Below are 13,073 nucleotides of genomic sequence, written 5' to 3' on the forward strand. Positions count from 1 at the left end.
GGAAGCCGGAGTACCCGGAGAAAACCCACGCATGCACAGGGAGAACATGCAAACTCCATGCAGAAAGATCCCGGGAAAGCCGGGACGTGAACCAGGGACCTTCTTGCTGCAAGGCGAAAGTGCTAACCACTACACCACTGTGCAGCCCTTGTCAAAAACAGAAAAAGTCAAAAGATAGGGAAACAAATGTTAAAAAAAAGTTTGTTTTTTTCATTTTGACTTTAAAATTATTACAATTACTCTTGAAGTTTTGTTTCTTATTTGACTAAAACTTTTCTCATCTGTTTGATTTTGGTCTAATCTGATGAAGACCTAAAAGTCAATTTAAGGGATAGTTTGACATTTTAAAATGTTCCTTATTGACTTTCTTGCTGAAAATGAACAAACTGAAATCTAAAATCTGTTTACTTCAAAAGATGAATAAAATCAGCCAGAAACCATCACATTTTCAGTTTTCCAACAGTCCTTGAACGTGTCATGTGTTATCAGGCAGTAAAAATAAACCAAAAATATGCTTAAAATCAGGATGTTGCATCAAAATCATTTTATTTTAAATGTGTTGTTTACAAATTTGCAAAAAAAATATCACGATTGACTCATCTGTGATTAACAGGATAAAATTCAGAGTTTTCAGGTTGAACTGCAGGCAGTGTTTCTACAGAGAGGAAATCAAACCGACTGGATCAATAAAAGGCAAAAATTAAAAACAGATCAGTTCTTGCTTCTAAAAAATATTAAAACTATTTCACACATAAAATGTGGCTTCCATGTAATCATTGTCCAGATAATTACAAAAGCAACAGTCTTTATTATCACTTTCATCAGCTAGTTTTTTCAGGTCTAAAACATCATCAGAAAACGTCTTCTTTACCTCTTAACTGATCTGTTCCAATGTCACTGTCACCTTCTCTGGAAAAATCTGAACTTTACCCTTCGTGTAAATTAATGGAAACATCCTCTGAGTGAAAGTGTGATTGAAGGTGTGTATGTGTGTTTTAGTATCAGGATCAGAGAAGGACAGCTTTCCTCTGTTACAGTCCAGATTCACTCTGATCCTCTGGAGCTTCTTCTGCACTGAGAGATCAGTGACAGGAGCTGATGGTGACCATGCTGAGTATTTGTCTTTCGAGAACGAGAACCCTATTTCCCAAAATCCAGACTGTATGTCTCCCTTACTCTGGACAGACTCGTCTAACACACCCAGTATCCAGCCTACTCTGTCTCCAACCTCAACATTCCAGCTGTGAGTCCCTGAGTTGAAGCCTTCAGAGCTTAGAACAGAGAAGTAATCATCAAACCTCTCTGGATTATCAGGAAGTTGCTGTTCATCTCCATATCTCACACTGGTCAGATCTTCAGACAGGATGAGTTCTGGATGTGGTGTTTGGGTCCAGAATGAGAGGAGTGTAGGAGACCATGTCCTTCATGTTGTTCCAGATGTTGAAGCTCAGGTTGCCCAGATGTTTGGCCTGGTCTATCAGAGCTCCTGAGAGCAGTTGTGGATCCTCCAGCAGGAGGCAGCGCTGGACTCTTTCCACTGCAGCCTTGTAGTTTAGCAGGAATGAGACGTCTTCAGCTCTCTGCTGCTCCTCTGTGGCTCTGACTGTGTCTGAAAGATCTGCTATCTCTCTGCTCAGAGCCTCCATCTTCTCCTTCATCATCCCAGTCTTCTGCTCCTCTTCCTCCCTCAGTGCAGCCATCCTGGTCTCCTCTTCCTTTCTCAGAAACTGGTGAAGCTTCTCAAACTGCTCCTTAATCTGCCTCTCTGTGTGTCGGGCCTGGACCTTAATGTGTTCTGCTGTTTGATCAAACTTCACTTGAACTTGTTCAGAAACCTTCAGCTTCTTCTTTAAGGGCTTCAGAGTTTCCTGAAGTTCCTTCCTGTGTTCTGGTGCAGCTTCATCAAGAGACTCTGAAGATCTCTGAGCTCTCTGCTGCCTGAAGGACTCACACAGATTCTTTAATGCCAGGTTACGAGGTGGATCATCTCTTGAAGATCTTTTCTTACAAACTGGACAGTCGTGTGTTGGTTTCTGTCTCCAGCAGGTCTTCAGACAGTCTCTACAGAAGCTGTGGCTACATGACAGAAGAACAGGATCTGTGAAGACGTCCTGACAGACCGGACAGCAGAGATCCTCCTCTGATCTGGAAGCCATTTATTGTGTGAGTGAAGCTGAAAACACAGCAGACACAGAGTCCAGTGAGTCACTAAGTTCTCTGAAAGCTCCTTTGATTCTGAGTGGTGTTTCTGCTCAGACTCACCTTCAGTGTTTGGAGTGTCAGCAGCTGGAAGCAGCAGTGTTGTAGCTGGACTCAGTCTGAGGACGCTGAAGCTCCGTCTGATGGTCTGAGTATCTCTTTACACAGGAAGAATCTCAGACTGTTTCCTGGTTTGACTGAGGTGAGCCAGGTGAGGGGCGGAGCTTCGTCATACCTCATCTCCTGCCTTACCTGTTATTCAGCATCTGTTTCATTCCACAGCAGTGTTTAATGTCCGGACCTGTCAGGAAGTTGCATCAGTCTGAATGCAGCTTCATGTTTATCTCAGGGAAACAGAATAATAGTTTGTTGTTCTTCTGCTGCTTCTGGAGGCTCCCATAACGAACACTGATGAGCTTCTGACCACAGAATGAATCCAGAAAAACCTCATCAAGCTGTTTTCAAGCTATAATCCATATCAGGGTTATGAGGGACTTTTTATGAAGGCTGAAACTTTTCCTCACATTTAAACTCACCCAGAATCAGTGTGATGGCAGTGACAGCTCTGGGGAAGAAGCTGTTCCGCAGTCTGCTGGTTTTTGTTTTTCATGTCCGGAATCTTTTCCCTGATGGAAGGGGAACAAACAGTCTGTTTCACTTCCTGAGATGTTGTCGTTGAAACAGCCTCAAATTTAACTTTGAGCTAAAAGTGAATCAATCGGGCAGTTTTTCTAAAAACCTCATCTTCCCAGCAGAAATGGGCTTCCATGTTTTTCCCATTTTCTTCACATTATTTGAAAGATAAATGATCAGTCTTGATTCATGAGAAATAAATAATCCATAAATCAAATAACTGTCTCATTTCAAGATTTTTTTATTGGATCACCATATTTCTCCTCATTTTACTAACTTATTAAGTTAACTATATAAAATAAATCAAACCAAAACAGTGACTTAAAATGTTAAATTATGGGACAAGAATGAATCAAAATTCAACAATTTTTCCTTTTTCCTCATTATTAAGAAGATGTTGTTTCCAGCTGTCTGAACCTTCAGCAGGAGTGAAAAAATGATTTTATTTTTCCTCTCTTTGGTTGGTTGTTTGTTTCTTTTTATTTATGTATTTTTTATTATTTCCATGTAAATAATTGTTGAAAATGTTCTCCAGGGATCACAGCATTTTTCTAAATTCATACTAACCCAACTGCAGCTGGAGGCTTCAAACTAAAACTTCACCTGTTTTTAACTGAAACTTAGCTTAAAAACTAATTTTAAAAGTTTCCTGCTGCAGCCTTATACATGTAATGTCTCATTCCACCTGTGGATGGCGCCACAGTCCAGTTTTTAATGTTTCCAAACCAACTCATCCTGATTTATGAAGCTTCCGTCTGAAGAATTTCTGCAACAAACAACCAAATAAATAAAAATAATACATAATCATTTACACTGAATTAATTAATGAGTCTTTCATTTATTGTAGACTGATTGAAACTTCTCCTTTTTACTGTAATAATAATAATAATAATAATAATAATAATAATAATAATAAAAATATTCTTAATCTAAAACCTTCATACAAAATCTCTGTACAGAACGCAGCTATAAAAGATCTAGTTGACAGTTTATTGTAATCAAAGACACAAATATTTCACTTCATCACTATTTATTGTCACAATTCTCTGAACATGGAACAGAAAATCAAGGATTTGGAGCCAAAGTCTCATTTATTTATTCAACACTTGGACTTTATAATATTTGTTGTTGGTTTGCATCTGTAGTTATTTTGGTCGTTGTTTTTGTTTCTTTTACTGATGGTTTTGCATCTCTTTGTGGTTTTGTCTGCATGTTTTTATGGGTCCTTTACAGCGTTTTCATTTTTTTGCATCAGTTGTGGCTGTTTTGTGTCTTTCTCTAGTTCTTTTGTACATTTTTTTGTGATTGGTTCACATTTTATTTGTTGCTTTACATGTTTTTGTGGCTGTATTGTGGTTGTTTTACATATTTTTTGCTTTATTTTTATGGAGATTTTGCATGGTTTGGTGGTGCTTTTACAACTTTATGTCACTGTTTTGTGTTTCTCACGGGTTGTTGTCTCTTTTTGTGGGTATAGTTTTCCAACTTGTGTGGGATCTTCTGCATCTGTTTGTTGTGGGTTTGCATCTCTGTAGTTATTTTGTGTTTTGCAGAAGCGCTGTTGCATCTTTTCATTGTGGTGTTTCATCTGTTTTTGGTAATTTTGCGTCTGTGTTGTGGTTGCTTTCCATCTTTTAAATGTTATTTTCTGTCTTTTATGTGTCTTGTTTCGTAGTTCTGCCCTCAAATGAAGCCTTAGGTGTTTTCTCTTGAATGTTCATTCAGCAGATTCTGCATCAGAGTCGTTTTGTGGTTGTTTTGTGGTCGTTTTGTGTCTTTTTGTGTGGTTTTGTGTGTTTTATCAGTCTAGTAGATGTAAAAACAGATATATAAATCTGAAGTTGGTCTCTTGCCTTCTCTCTCCTCTGAGTTTTTAAGTGGGAGGAACATTAAAGTAAATGATTTCTGGGTGCGTTGAGGGTGAATTTTGATTAAACTTTAGAGCAGAACAGGAGGAAAGTGGCTGCGTACCTGAGGAAGCACTCACCTGGCTCAGCTCCTCGTCCTGTCTGCAAACAGCTGGAAAGCCTCTGGATTATGTAAGGAGATAATTTGCTGCATCGTGATGGAGGGCGTGAAGCGTCAACTTGGGTCTGTTTGTTAACACTGAAGCTCCAAACTGAACTTCATCTGCAGATTCACCCATTTTATCCTGATGAAACCTGATCCGAGCCGAAGCAGGAAGAAGTCAGAGTTCATCAGATAGAAACTCATGTTCCACATTTACAACTCACAAAGACTCACAAAGACTCACAAAGACTCACAAAGACAGGCTTCGGACAAACTGGTTCCTTCACGAATGGAGACAATAGTGAGTTTAACCCACTGAACGTCCTCCTGGAACACACTTTGATGTGGAGAACAAGAAGTCGCTCAGCCTCAGAAATCAACAGATAATTGATGCTTTCTGTGATTTATTTATGGACGGACTGAAGCTGAGCAGATTCAACATGAAGAAGTTCAGATTTAAACTCTCAGAGCAGCATTTCTGAGAGTCAGTTTCATTCTTTCACACGTTTGTTGAATTATAATCACAATCAAAGTGAACCCTCTGAACTTGAAGCACTTTCTGGTTGTTTTTCTTCACTGTGGCTCATTTTTTTTATGACAATATAAAGTTCTGCACCTCTGTGGAAACATCAGTTTGTTTAGATATTTCCATTTTTATAGACTATGAGAGACAGTTTGGTCTCCGTTCCAGTCTCACGATTTGTTTTATTTGTGCTTTGGACAGTTTTGTCTCTTTGTGATCATTTTGCTTCTTGTTTGTGGATCTTTTTGGTCTTTTTTGTGTCCTGATTTTATTGTTTTCTGTCTCGTTTGTGTCATTTTGTCTCCATGTTCAACAGATATTTGACTGGTTCCATGTTTACAGATCGTTGTTTTTGTTGTTTTATTCATTCAAGGAGTTTCGTCTCTTCATGTCTCATTTTGTTTCTTGTTGTGTTGTGTTCAGTCTTGTTTGTCGTGTTTTGTCTGTTTTCTTTTGTTGTTTTGTGTCTGGTTTTCGTTATTTTAGATTGCTTTGTGAGCATTGCTGTCTCATTTTTTCTGTCTTTTTCGTTTCGTGTCTATTTGTGGTCGTTTCGTCTCCACATTGCAGATATTTAACCATATTCATGTTTTCAGCCTCTACAAACTTTTCCTCTCTACTCTGCTCATCATCAGTAGAAAAATGTTTCTCCATGCTGAATGTATCTCCAACAACCTGCTCCTCTGTTCACTGTTTCTGAGTCATGCTGCATTTATTTATTCATCCAGTAGCTTTGGTTTTCCTCTCAGTCTCTCTGTGGAAACACTGCCTGCAGTTCAACCTGTTGTCACCACAGTGTTCCCAGCACTAGTCCAACTAAGACAAAGCTGTGGTTTCTTTGTACGTACGTTAAACATCCATCAGTTACAGAGTTAAACTCCATCTGCTGTTTCTGTTCTGTCATTTGCACTCAGACCTACATTCTCTGGTCCCAGCAGGACTTAAAGTGGGTCAGGACCAGCTCTGATTACCAGAATCCCCGATGACAGAGTCCTGACATCCTGACATCTGGGTCACTCCGAGCTGAGACCTCGTCGACTGCTGCAGGTTGTTCACAGATACAAGTCTACCTGGTAATGAAGGTAAGAGTCGACACAAAAGAGATACATTATAGCAAATAGTTTCAGAAAAACTTTTAAAGCTAAAAACACCTTATATAAAAAAAACACAAAGATATTCATTTGTACTAAATTCAAAATAATGGAATAGGAAGACAAAAGCATTGCCTGAAATATAATGATTAGATATTACATTTTTTAGGTCAAAAAGTTAGTTTACATAGTAAATCAAAATTGTGGGATTTACACAAAAATAAAAGGAAAAAATACATTTTTTGTTGTCAAAAAGTCGGTTTTTTAACAAACCATTATTGAAAAACAAACAAAAATACAAATTAAAAAATTTAATTAAACCACTGTGTTTCACACCATGATGCTGCCACCACCATGCTTCACATCATGATGCTGCCACCACCATGCTTCACATCATGATGCTGCCACCACCATGCTTCACACCATGATGCTGCCACCACCATGCTTCACACCATGATGTTGCCACCACCATGCTTCACATGATGCTGCCACCACCATGCTTCATATCATGATGCTGCCACCACCATGCTTCACACCATAATGCTGCCACCACCATGTTTCACACCATGATGCTGCCACCACCATGCTTCACACCATGATGCTGCCACCACCATGCTTCATATCATGATGCTGCCACCACCATGCTTCACTTCATGATGCTGCCACCACCATGCTTCACATCATGATGCTGCCACCACCATGCTTCACATCATGATGCTGCCACCACCATGCTTCACATCATGATGCTGCCACCACCATGCTTCACACCATGATGCTGCCACCACCATGCTTCACATCATGATGCTGCCACCACCATGCTTCACTTCATGATGCTGCCACCACCATGCTTCACTTCATGATGCTGCCACCACCATGCTTCACATCATGATGCTGCCACCACCATGCTTCACATCATGATGCTGCCACCACCATGTTTCCCATCATGATGCTGCCACCACCATGTTTCACATCATGATGCTGCCACCACCATGTTTCACATCATGATGCTGCCACCACCATGCTTCACATCATGATGCTGCCACCACCATGCTTCACACCATGATGCTGCCACCACCATGCTTCACTTCATGATGCTGCCACCACCATGTTTCACATCATGATGCTGCCACCACCATGCTTCACACCATGATGCTGCCACCACCATGCTTCATAACATGATGCTGCCACCACCATGCTTTACTTCTACATTTTCATTTTATCTAAAGCGACGTACATCTGATAGTAGATACAACAACACTTTACTTTCCATCACAATAGGTATCTTGGTGGCCTCCATCACTAGTCTCTTTCTTCTCGGTCTTAATGATGATTTAACTGAAGATATTCGGTGATCGGTAACTTTTCACAGCTAATTCTTTGTACTTTATTCTCTAAAATATGAACATTGAGGCCATAAACGGAGGCTCAGTTTGCAGCAGGGAGTAAATCTCTGCATCATGTAACGCAGCAGGAACGGCTGCTTGTTCCAGCAGGTTCAGTCAGAGTTGAATCTTTTCCACATCATCAGTCGACCAACCGTCTTCATGTTTCCCACAGATTCCTCCATGCTTTTGCTGCTTGAACAAAGTGTGATCTGGAGCAGAAACAATAATTTGATCGATTAACGGCTGCTTTAAATCATCCCTGAGGCTGATTAAACATGAAGTCAAGGTTCATCATGACACATTTAAGGAACAGATAGTGGGCAAGGTTTATCTGAATCCAACAATTCAAACTCAACTCAAAAATCTGACTTTTAATTTAATAATTTCCACCTTCTCAGCAAGTCTTCTGTCTCATTACAGTTTGTCTCATTTATCTAATTCAAAAATAAAAATTTTAACTCAAACATTACACTTCAGAATTTGCAATATAGAGGCCTAATTATGAGGTAAAAATTCAAAATTTAGATTAAACCAATGTTTAGACAAAGACATAAAACAGTTTTGACCTCTTTTATCTGACAGTAAGTAAAATAAACAAAAAAGAGAAAAGAATATAGAAGCCCATCCATGGCAGTAAAAGAAAAAAGAAACAAGTTTGGCTATTAATATAATATGAATATTTATGGCGGCTTCATTTTTCAGCCTTAACAAAAACTACAATGAATTTTAAAGTTTTTAATTTAAATATTTCTAATTGCAAGGGCTGCACAGTGGTGTAGTGGTTAGCACTTTCGCCTTGCAGCTAGAAGATCCCTGGTTCGCGTCCCGGCTTTCCCGGGATCTTTCTGCATGGAGTTTGCATGTTCTCCCTGTGCATGCGTGGGTTTTCTCCGGGTTCTCCGGCTTCCTCCCACAGTCCAAAAATATGCTGAGGTTAATTGATCATTCTAAATTGCCCGTAGGTGTGAAAGTGAGAGTGATTGTTTGTCTCTGTATGTAGCCCTGTGACAGACTGGTGACCTGTCTAGGGTGTCCCCTGCCTTCACCTGAGTCAGCTGGGATAGACTCCAGCCCCCCCGCGACCCTAATGAGGATCAAGCGGTGTATAGATAATGGATGGATGGATGGATTTTTAATTGCATTTTTGATGGACATCAAACACTGCACATCATCAGAAACACACCATCCCCACTGTGAAGCATGGTGGTGGCAGCATCATGATGTGAAGCACGGTGGTGGTAGCATCATGATGTGAAGCATGGTGGTGGCAGCATCATGTTATGAAGCATGGTGGTGGCAGCATCATGATGTGAAGCATGGTGGTGGCAGCATCATGATGTGAAGCATGGTGGTGGCAGCATCATAATGTGAAGCATGATGGTGGCAGCATCATGATGTGAAGCATGGAGGTGGCAGCATCATGATGTGAAGCATGATGGTGGCAGCATCATGTTATGAAGCATGGTGGTGGCAGCATCATGATGTGAAGCACGGTGGTGGCAGCATCATGATATAAAGCATGGTGGTGGCAGCATCATGATGTGAAGCATGATGGTGGCAGCATCATGTTATGAAGCATGATGGTGGCAGCATCATGATGTGAAGCATGGTGGTGGCAGCATCATGATGTGAAGCACGGTGGTGGCAGCATCATGATATGAAGCATGGTGGTGGAAGCATCATGATGTGAAGCATGGTGGTGGTAGCATCATGATGTGAAGCATGGTGGTGGCAGCATCATGATGTGAAGCATGGTGGTGGAAGCATCATGATGTGAAGCATGGTGGTGGTAGCATCATGATGTGAAGCATGGTGGTGGTAGCATCATGATGTGAAGCATGGTGGTGGCAGCATCATGATATGAAGCATGGTGGTGGAAGCATCATGATGTGAAGCATGGTGGTGGTAGCATCATGATGTGAAGCATGGTGGTGGCAGCATCATGATATGAAGCATGGAGGTGGCAGCATCATGATGTGAAGCATGGTGGTGGCAGCATCATGATGTGAAGCATGGAGGTGGCAGCATCATGATGTGAAGCATGGTGGTGGCAGCATCATGATGTGAAGCATGGTGGTGGCAGCATCATGATGTGAAGCAAGAGTCTTTTTTGTTTAGTCTCTCATCAAAAAAGGCAAATTAAATTGAGAAGAATTCAGGTTTGTTTTGAGATATGCTGCAGTGTCATTAGCTGTACAGGTGTGTTCTCTACCTGCCCTACCTGCAGGGCTTCACCTCCTCACCTGCCAACTCCATCACCTGTACAGCAGCTGACAGCTTCCAGCCTTCACTTATCCTGCTTCATCAGGCTGAAACTGCAGGTATTTACTCAGCTTAGGTTTAATCAATCCACAGAAAAACTCGTCTCCAGTCGAGCAGCTGATCTGAAGGGAAATCTGTTGGTGTTTAGATTTAAGTTGAGGTGCAATAATCAGTCAGATAATCAATAATTAGTCTATTTTAAACATCAGTTATTCATTGTTCCCTTTAAACTGCAACACATTTGATGGTTCTGGCTTTTCAAATGTGAGAATTTGTTGTTTTCTACATCTCACCTTTAAAAATATATAGGGTTCAGCCTTGTTTTTGCAGGAATTTTATTTTGTTACCCTTTATTTTTATTTATTTTTAACCATGCTCCATATCATGATGCTGCTACCACCGTGTTTCACATCATGACCCTAGATTTTTTTTGTCATAATTTGTTTAAGCTCTAACTTAAACCCTGAATGTTTGCCAGTTATGTGTGACTTCATGTTTTTATTCTAAACAGTGTGTATTAAATGTTGCATATTTTCATGCAGTTGTAGGAATCAACTAATTTACGCTTGTATATTTAATTCTACAAGTGTCTTCTTCATTTGAAAAGATTTTTCATGGTTCTGTTGCCTGAGAAGTTATTAAGAATTACATTAAATTAACTAAAAACATCATTTATTTAATTGAAAGAACTGAAGAAATGTAAAAGTCTTTACAGACCAGGCAATGCAGGTTTTCCATCTGTGTGTCTCCAGGTCTACATTCACCTGCCAGCCGACATGACAAAATGATTTATGATTTGGTGTAAAACGCTGCTTTTGTTTGCTGCGACAGCTGTCAGCCGGCAGCGTTTGCTCACAGCATAATAAGAGTTGAATATTGTGGCCGTATTCACGCTGCTGGGACACTGTAGAACACACAGTGTCTCATAAAGCAGCACATGACTCAGTCTGTCAGCAAATCATGAATTAGAATTCCTCAGTTTTATTCTCTTGTTCTTTTCTGTCCCACAGTCATCCACTGTGGCACTGATGGTATGTCTGCAGCAGTCACTCAATCTAAACTCCAGTTAAATAGACGAATATCTGCAAGATAAAAATTGCTACATGTAAAGGAAACATGTTTATAGTATAAACTGATGATGGAACGAATGATTCTGCCTCCAAATGTCAGCAGTACAAACACAGACTTTCCTCCACCTACTGTTGAAATGTATGAAAAAACATTCTAATAATGTAGAATTTTACGTAGGTGTAAGATAGTTTGTTTAGCATCACATAAACACATTTATAACAGCCCAGGGTTAGCAGATAAATATAAATGATAAATATGGTTGAGAATCGCAGCACTGTGTGAATTATGACTCGCTGTTTAAATTCAGTTCCAGCCACTGTGCCTGTTTTATATTTCTACTTTCCTCTGTGTTTTCATGTGTTTTTTTCATCTGCCACTGTGCAAAAATGTGAATCCAAACCACATTCAGAGACATTTAATGTTATGCTCATGAATTCAGCCTCTTTGCTGCATTCAGATATCAGACCTCCACTTCTCAGACTGGATGTCCCAACAGGGCTTCTTTTGTGAGGTTTATTTTAATTTTAACCTTTTATTTTGGCCCTTTCTTCTGTCGGAGAGAACAAATTGTCTTTTGACAATGCTGGAGTGTCTCACGCTCTGCGGTTTTAGCGAGCTTCGCTTCATCAAAGGCGTTCTGTCGGAGTGTCGGAGCTGTGGGTGGACAAACACTGTGAAAGTCTGTCTGAGCTCGAGACGTTCTCTCCAAATACTGACATCACTCTGCAGGAACATTCAGTCTGAAAGCACCACTACAACTGCTGCTAGCACAGAGAAATGTGACATTATGGGATGTACACTAAATCACGTTTATGTCTACATGTGAAGCTACAGCTACCAGATGAAGTGTGCATAAAAAATATTGACCTCCTTTGGAATGTTTGTGCTTTTACTGCTTCTAAATATTGAATCAGGGTCTATATAATTTTCTTTTTTAAAAGGGGATTTAGAAAAACATAAGTCTACTTTCTACAAAGAAAAACAGAAGTCACTAGTTAGTAAATGGATGATCTGACATCAGTGATTGGAGGATAAAAACTCCTGGATCTGAAGGTCCAGTCTCTGGAGGATCAGAATTCCTGGATAGAACTACACCATGAAGACTAAAGAACTCTAAGAAACTCTGAGAAAAGGTTGTTGAAAAGCATCAGTCAGGACGATACAAGAACATTTAAAGTTCCTGAAGATCTTCTGGAGTCCAGTTAAATCTATCATTAAGAAATGGAAGGAAGATAGAACATGAATAAATCTGACTAGAGCAGGACGTCCTCAAGACCTGAGAGACTAGAGAGGGAGGCCACCAAGACTCCTATGACTCCTCTGAAGGAGAAAGAGACTAAAGAGGGAGGACACCAAGACTCCTATGACTCCTCTGAAGGAGAAAGAGACTAGAGAGGGAGGCCACCAAGACTCCTATGACTCCTCTGAAGGAGAAAGAGACTAGAGAGGGAGGCCACCAAGACTCCTATGACTCCTCTGAAGGAGAAAGAGACTAGAGAGGGAGGCCACTAAGACTCCTATGACTCCTCTGAAGGAGAAAGAGACTAGAGAGGGAGGCCACCAAGACACCTATGACTCCTCTGAAGGAGAAAGAGACTAGTGAGGGAGGCCACCAAGACTCCTATGACTCCTCTGAAGGAGAAAGAGACTAAAGAGGGAGGACACCAAGACTCCTATGACTCCTCTGAAGGAGAAAGAGACTAGAGAGGGAGGCCACCAAGACTCCTATGACTCCTCTGAAGGAGAAAGAGACTAGAGAGGGAGGCCACCAAGACTCCTATGACTCCTCTGAAGGAGAAAGAGACTAGAGAGGGAGGCCACCAAGACTCCTATGACTCCTCTGAAGGAGAAAGAGACTAGAGAGGGAGGCCACCAAGACACCTATGACTCCTCTGAAGG

General features: G+C 40.6%; 1 pseudogene; it reads right to left on the reverse strand.

Annotated features, from left to right (window-relative positions):
* Positions 1-512: 512 nt before the first annotated feature.
* LOC111564480 (nuclear factor 7, brain-like) lies at positions 513-2,498 on the reverse strand (annotated as a pseudogene).
* Between the last annotated feature and the right edge of the window lie 10,575 nt (positions 2,499-13,073).

The sequence above is a fragment of the Amphiprion ocellaris genome, chromosome 5, assembly GCF_022539595.1.
Source record: "Amphiprion ocellaris isolate individual 3 ecotype Okinawa chromosome 5, ASM2253959v1, whole genome shotgun sequence".
In the NCBI taxonomy this organism is placed as follows: domain Eukaryota; kingdom Metazoa; phylum Chordata; class Actinopteri; family Pomacentridae; genus Amphiprion; species Amphiprion ocellaris.